This window comes from Nylanderia fulva, unplaced genomic scaffold (genome assembly GCF_048542155.1).
Source record: "Nylanderia fulva isolate GAGA-0341 unplaced genomic scaffold, ASM4854215v1 Scaffold951, whole genome shotgun sequence".
Taxonomy (NCBI): Eukaryota; Metazoa; Arthropoda; class Insecta; order Hymenoptera; family Formicidae; genus Nylanderia; species Nylanderia fulva.
The window spans coordinates 1-7,500 of record NW_028191081.1 but is presented as its reverse complement, the minus strand read 5'-3'; the positions used below and the strand labels follow the sequence as shown (position 1 = coordinate 7,500).

Here is a 7,500-nt window from a genome sequence, read left to right as displayed (position 1 = left end):
CTTCAAAGAGCTTCCGCCCCGGCTCTCCCGTTGCGGGAGAGACGCTCCGAACGAGAAACACAGAACTCTATCTTTGTGCCGTAGCCTTCCCTGGCGGGAGGCGGCGGTCCGCGCGCGTCCTCGGACGCGCGCGGACAGGCTGATCGAAGAGCCACCACGATTATTCTCTCTCTCTCGTCCGAGAGGAGACCACGATGGTTGAACGAGAAGCGCGTTTCTTCGCGAACGCAAAAATTTCGAACGATTACCCTGAACGGTGGATCACTTGGCTCGTGGGTCGATAAAGAACGCAGCTAATTGCGCGTAAACTTGTGAACTGCAGGACACATGAACATCGACATTTCGAACGCACATTGCGGTCCACGGATACAATTCCCGGACCACGCCTGGCTGAGGGTCGTTTTAGTACCCCTAAACTGCTTGCGCCCGAAAAGCGCGTACGGCCACGACGCGGGCGACCAGAGAATGGCGCGCGCGTCGCCTGTGCCCTGTGCAACGCTTACAATGGGCGTACGAGCGATCGTTGGACGTTCGCCCGAGGTGTCTGTGCCGCGCCGACCGGCCGCGGTGCAAATCCTGGCGTCGTCTGAAATGACACACCGAAATAATAATAATAATAATGAGGAGGAGAAGCGCACAAGCGTGTAAAACGTTGGCGAACGCGCGCCCAGAGAATGCTGCGCGAATTAAGAGGGGGAGCGTGTTTGTGTATCCAAGTCGTGTGTGTACGCGAGAGCCGAGGAGAAATGGGATGAGAGTAAGAGCGCGCGCGAAGGGAGCAACAAACGGCCAAAAAAAGGGTCAGGACGGTGAATGGCACCGCTTTCCCTAGAGCGGCGCGTGCGTCGTTGTCTCCCGAAAGTAGGTAGCGCTTGTCTCACCGTCTCTCCTCTCCGTACATCACACAGACTGACCGGACTGCTCTCGCACTCTGTGCCGCGTCTCTCGGTGCGATAGCGCTCGAGCGTCTTATGCCGAGGCGCCCTTGCCCGCACACATAACGGTATTACGGAGAAATATACGGCGCGTCGTCGTCCGGCGGAGAGAGCATTCGTAATCCTTTACCTCTTTACGGAGAAGGGTTTTGAATCGCGAGCCGACCGCGTGTCCGAGTCCACGAAATTTTCGTAAAGCGAAAAAAGGGGACCGGCGCGCCGCGTCGTGTACTCGTCGAATCGATTCCGCCCGAATTTCGTATATAAAAGAGAAGGGAGAGCCGAGAATCTCGAACCCCGCGATATATCGTCTCCATTACCACCAACGAGAGTGTGTGCGGTTAGCGCCCCGGCGATTTGCCTTCTCGCGTATTTCGTGTGCTGCCGCTGCTGCTCTCTCGTTCGACGCTCTCTCTCTCTCCCTCTTATAATATTGTAACGGTTCACCTTTCCCGACGCCGCGGATTGGCTCGCCGGTTCCAGGATTCGGGAGGAAGGGGGAGATTCAGACTCGCTTATTCCTTATTAACAATACTTTGGTTTATTCAAAAAGAAACAAGTAAACAAAATGATTGTTGGCATAAAGCCTAAATAGAGAAACTTACTGACTACTCGGTATAAACGAAATGTTTGTTGGCATAAAGCCCTAAATAGAGAAACTTATTGACTACTCGGTATAAACAAAATAAGGAGGCGTATAGCCTGTAGCGGTGTCCGGAAAAGATTTACAAATTACCCGGTATAACTTAGAGATACGGTGTACGGTGGCGTATAGCCTATGGCAGGAAGAAACCGGAAACCGGGAAACCCGGCGTAATGACGAGAAACCCGTCACCCGGTGTATAGCAGGAAGAGACCGGAAACCGGGAAACCCGGCGTAACAACGAGAAACCCGTTGCCCGGCGTGTAACAGGAAGAGACCGGAAACCGGGAAACCCGGCGTAACAACGAGAAACCCGTTGCCCGGCGTGTAACAGGAAGAGACCGGAAACCGGGAAACCCGGCGTAACAACGAGAAACCCGTTGCCCGGCGTGTAACAGGAAGAGACCGGAAACCGGGAAACCCGGCGTAACAACGAGAAACCCGTTGCCCGGCGTGTAGCAGGAAGAGACCGGAAACCGGGAAACCCGGCGTAACAACGAGAAACCCGTTGCCCGGCGTGTAACAGGAAGAGACCGGAAACCGGGAAACCCGGCGTAACAACGAGAAACCCGTTGCCCGGCGTGTAACAGGAAGAGACCGGAAACCAGGAAACCCGGCGTAACAACGAGAAACCCGTTGCCCGATACTAAAGGTAGGAGGCCAGAAACCGGGAAACCCGGCGTAACAACGAGAAGCCCGTTGCCTGGCTAGGAGGTCTGGAGCAGGACTGGTGCCGGCTCATCCGTCGAGCCGGCTTATATACCCTGCCGGCGGTTCCCCCACTCTACCTCGAGGCTGTGGTGGGGGTAACGCCGGCGTCGTAGTGGGGCGCCTCTGGGGGTTGTAGTGGGGCGCCCCTGGGGTAGGGTGACCCGTGTATCAGTTATGATTTTGTGCTTAGGGGCGCCTTAGGCGCCATAGCCTCAAGTGGCGGGCGGGTGATCGGCCCGCGAGGCGTTAGTAACGGCTACGCCGTTACAATATATATTATAGAGGAGAGACGACGATGAGCGACGCGGAGGAGGCAAACGGCTACGAAAACTCACTATGCGACGACCTCAGAGCAGGCGAGATTACCCGCTGAATTTAAGCATATTATTAAACGGAGGAAAAGAAACTAACCAGGATTTCCTTAGTAGCGGCGAGCGAACAGGAAAGAGCCCAGCACCGAATCCCGCGGTTCCGCCGCAGGGAAATGTGGTGTTTGGGAGGATCCGCTTATCCCGAGGTGCCGCGTCGCGTCCAAGTCCATCTTGAATGGGGCCACTTACCCGTAGAGGGTGCCAGGCTCGTAGCGACCGGTGCGCGCCTCGGGAGGATCTCTCCTTAGAGTCGGGTTGCTTGAGAGTGCAGCTCTAAGTGGGTGGTAAACTCCATCTAAGGCTAAATACGACCACGAGACCGATAGCGAACAAGTACCGTGAGGGAAAGTTGAAAAGAACTTTGAAGAGAGAGTTCAAGAGTACGTGAAACCGTTCAGGGGTAAACCTAAGAAACCCAAAAGATCGAACAGGGAGATTCATCGTCAGCGGCGCTGGCTTCGCGTCGGTCGGCGATGTCCCGCGGAGTCCTTGCGGCTCGCGCGCGGGCACGCTACCGTGCGCCGATGTCCGGCGCTCGTCGTCGTGCACTTCTCCCCAAGTAGAACGTCGCGACCCGCTGGGTGTCGGTCTACGGCCCGGGTGCGGTGTCTGTCGCGTCGCCGGTAAAACGGCACGCGACAAACCCTCGGTCGCCCGGCCGGCTGCTCGGCGGTACGCGCAAGGTATCAGGCCGCACTATTCACGGTGCGTCGAGACCGTCGCAAGCGCGCACCACGGTACTCGGAGGTTACGGACTTCGCGCCGTCCCCGGTCCTGGCCCGCTGTTGGTTACAGTACGGTACACCTTCGACAGGCCTGCGAACGTTTCCCGCGGTCTCGCGGGAGACCGATACCGGTCGGCGACGCAACTGCTTTGGGTACTCTTAGGACCCGTCTTGAAACACGGACCAAGGAGTCTAACATGTACGCGAGCCATTGGGACTTGTCGCGAGACCTAAAGGCGTAATGAAAGTAAGGTCGGCCCTGGCCGTCGACCTAGGGAGGATGGGCCGCGTCGCGATGCGGCCTCGCACTCCCGGGGCGTCTCGTTCTCATCGCGAGAAGAGGCGCACCCAGAGCGTACACGTTGGGACCCGAAAGATGGTGAACTATGCCTGGTCAGGACGAAGTCAGGGGAAACCCTGATGGAGGTCCGTAGCGATTCTGACGTGCAAATCGATCGTCGGAACTGGGTATAGGGGCGAAAGACTAATCGAACCATCTAGTAGCTGGTTCCCTCCGAAGTTTCCCTCAGGATAGCTGGCACTCGGCCGTTCCGCACGGAACGCGCGCGAGTCTCATCTGGTAAAGCGAATGATTAGAGGGCTTGGGGCCGAAACGACCTCAACCTATTCTCAAACTTTAAATGGGTGAGATCTCTGGCTTTCTTGAATTATGAAGCTACGAGCATCTTCGGATCAGAGTGCCAAGTGGGCCATTTTTGGTAAGCAGAACTGGCGCTGTGGGATGAACCAAACGCAGAGTTAAGGCGCCCAACTCGACGCTCATGGGACACCATGAAAGGCGTTGGTTGCTTAAGACAGCAGGACGGTGGCCATGGAAGTCGGAATCCGCTAAGGAGTGTGTAACAACTCACCTGCCGAAGCAACTAGCCCTGAAAATGGATGGCGCTGAAGCGTCGAGCCTATACTCTGCCGTCAGCGGCAAGTGGGGCGGCAACCGGGAGCGGGCGTTAGTCTTCTCTCGCGTCGTCACGAAGCCCTGACGAGTAGGAAAGTCGCGACGGTGAGCGCAGAAGGGTCTGGGCGCGAGCCTGCCTGGAGCCGCCGTCGGTGCAGATCTTGGTGGTAGTAGCAAATACTCCAGCGAGGCCCTGGAGGACTGACGTGGAGAAGGGTTTCGTGTGAACAGCCGTTGCACACGAGTCAGTCGATCCTAAGCCCTAGGAGAAATCCTATGTCAATGACGGCGTACAATATACTCGAGTGTCGAGAAATAATAATAAATATTATACGAAAGACACACGCCCGTCGGGCGAAAGGGAATCCGGTTCCTATTCCGGAACCCGGCAGCGGAACCGCATACAATTCGGGCCCTCGTAAGAGTGTTCGTCGGGGTAACCCAAAATGACCTGGAGACGCCGTCGGGAGATCCGGGAAGAGTTTTCTTTTCTGTATAAGCGTTCGAGTTCCCTGGAAACCTCTAGCAGGGAGATAGGGTTTGGAACGCGAAGAGCACCGCAGTTGCGGCGGTGTCCGGATCTTCCCCTCGGACCTTGAAAATCCAGGAGAGGGCCACGTGGAGGTGTCGCGCCGGTTCGTACCCATATCCGCAGCAGGTCTCCAAGGTAAAGAGCCTCTAGTCGATAGAATAATGTAGGTAAGGGAAGTCGGCAAATTGGATCCGTAACTTCGGAATAAGGATTGGCTCTGAGGAGCGGGGCGTGTCGGGTTTGGTCGGGAAGCGGGTCTGGCTGACGTGCCGGGCCTGGGCGAGGTGAACGGTCGGCGTTCTCGCGCCGGTCCCGGGATCCGAGCTCGGTCCCGTGCCTTGGCCTCCCGCGGATTTTCCTTGCTGCGAGGCTTCCGTGGCGGCGCGAGCCGTCGTGGTCGTCCTCTTCGGCCGCCATTCAACGCTCAGCTCAGAACTGGCACGGACTAGGGGAATCCGATTGTCTAATTAAAACAAAGCATTGCGATGGCCCTCGCGGGTGTTGACGCAATGTGATTTCTGCCCAGTGCTCTGAATGTCAACGTGAAGAAATTCAAGCAAGCGCGGGTAAACGGGCGACCGATCACAGTTTACCCATAAAACGACAGTGGAAGGATAAAGCGATCCCAGGTTCTGGGCAAAGCGTCCGGCCCTGTCGTAGCGGCGATCGGCAGCGTTGCCTAATAGCGAGGTACGCGACGGCGACCCGTCTAACGTTGTCGGGGTTGCTGATGATGGCGAATGCGTGGCCGTGTCGACTGATCTGGCGCTGAGAATGCACAGTTCGGGGTCCGAGGCATGCTGAAGCTGTCATACATGCGACTTAGACTAACACCGGGTAGTGAGGGAGGTAGGGAGCCCCACCGGGAGGCTACCGGTGCCCTACCAATTGGTGTCGGACACTCACGGGCGTGGAAGCTAGGGCGCCTGGCGCAGTGTGTGTCTCGTGGAGAAATTTCATGTGTACGCATTCCCTTAAGCATTTGGGAAGCCCTCTGGGCGATCCCAGCCCATCCATTGCACGGTTGGACGTAAATATGATTCGGCCTGCGTGGATCGGTGCCTTGCTACCTGGGGCGTCACACACAGGTACAATAAAGAGAGTAGGAATGGTGGATCGCGTCCATGTGACGCAAAACCTAACCTATTTTATAGTCAATTGTGTTGCGTGGTGAAACCGCGCCCCTACGTCTGAAGGATCTGCTTGTCCTGGCGTACGTAATACGCAGTGTATGTGCGCTGTAAGGGGGAAATCCCAGGTGTGGATCCCGATTCTAGCGGAAGGGGAGTAACCGCGATGTAGCCGCCCGGCACCGCTGGGGGCGCTTACTGGGGGGGCTAACCGCCCCCCCAGACCCCCCGGTGCGGTCGTAACCATGACTCTCTTAAGGTAGCCAAATGCCTCGTCATCTAATTAGTGACGCGCATGAATGGATTAACGAGATTCCCACTGTCCCTATCTACTTATTAGCACAGCATTGCCACGAGTCGGAGTCGCAAGACCGAATGGCTCATATGTGGCGCGCACACCTAGTGTGTAGTAGCGTGGCTCCCTCTTGCTTGTTTCGCACGCAGAGACGGGGCCGAGGCGTGTATGTCGAGGAGTCGAAGGAGAGTTTAAAATAAAATTGAAACTGCGAATGACTAGATTGACCAGTACAAACTCTGGACAAACAGTCTAGGAAATGAAAACGCAAAATTAGTAAACAAACCGATAGCCCAAAAACTGGTGTCCTAAGACTTGGCCCTAGAGTGTTCGGCCCGGAGCTCGCCGCTTCCCCTTACAAACTCTGGGAGCCTCGAAAATACGGATTGTTCCCAGGCGCGCATGCCGGGTCTGTCGAGTGTCGGGGCGAAGGTCGCAAGCGTGTCTCTAACGGGACGCCGCATACGTTTGTGGCTGGAAACCGGCTCGATGGATCGGACATGCAGTGGAACAATCTAAGAACACCCGGTGTTTCTCTCTGCGGCATGCGGCACGCGGGGAGGTTCGCCGGGAGTTGTCCGAAGGGGCAGTCACCCAGACTGAGGGCAAAATAAACCCGGTCCCACGGGCTATGGGCCCAGACCTTGAGGACGGTAGGAAGTCAGGCAGTGCGCGTTGGAATTCAGCAAAGCATCCGTAAAAGCAGTACGTGGCGACACGGCACTTGGGGTGCGCTCCGGTGCAACTCACGAGGCTGGCCACGCGGTGGGTTTCAAAAAGGGCTAAAGGCAACACGCCTTAAGGACCCAGATGATCTCAACGCAAGATTGAAAAGCAACACGCCGCGTGGCGACTCGGCCCCTGGGGTGCACTCCGGTGTAACTCACGGGGCTGGCCACGCGGTGGGTTTCAAAAAGGGCTAAAGGCAACACGCCTTAAGGACCCAGTTGAACCCAATGTAGGATTGCAAAGCAGCACGCCGCGTGGGGACTCGGCCCCTGAGGTGCGCTTCGGCGTCGCTGTCGGGGGCTGCCGCGACGCGTGTTGAGACTGTCAGAAAACGTAAAATGCAAATGGGTGCGGCCCTGGGGACAACAAAGCAAGGGGTTGAAAGGAATGGGCGGGACCTCCAGCCACATCATGGCCAGCGAGTGTCCACAAGCGTAAAAGGTTTCCCGAGTAGTGCCGGGAACCCCAAAAACTCCCCAAGATTCTGAAGCAACACGCCGCGGCGAAGGAAGG

At 56.8% G+C, this 7,500-nt stretch overlaps 1 non-coding gene and 1 pseudogene across 1 annotated transcript; both read left to right on the top strand.

Moving 5' to 3' along the window:
• Positions 1-245: 245 nt before the first annotated feature.
• LOC146719531 (5.8S ribosomal RNA) lies at positions 246-400 on the top strand. Its single transcript, XR_014926490.1, has one exon. It is a non-coding gene; the product is annotated as a 5.8S ribosomal RNA (ribosomal RNA).
• Positions 401-2,631: 2,231 nt separating this feature from the next.
• On the top strand, positions 2,632-6,351 carry LOC114940780 (large subunit ribosomal RNA; annotated as a pseudogene).
• Positions 6,352-7,500: the final 1,149 nt, after the last annotated feature.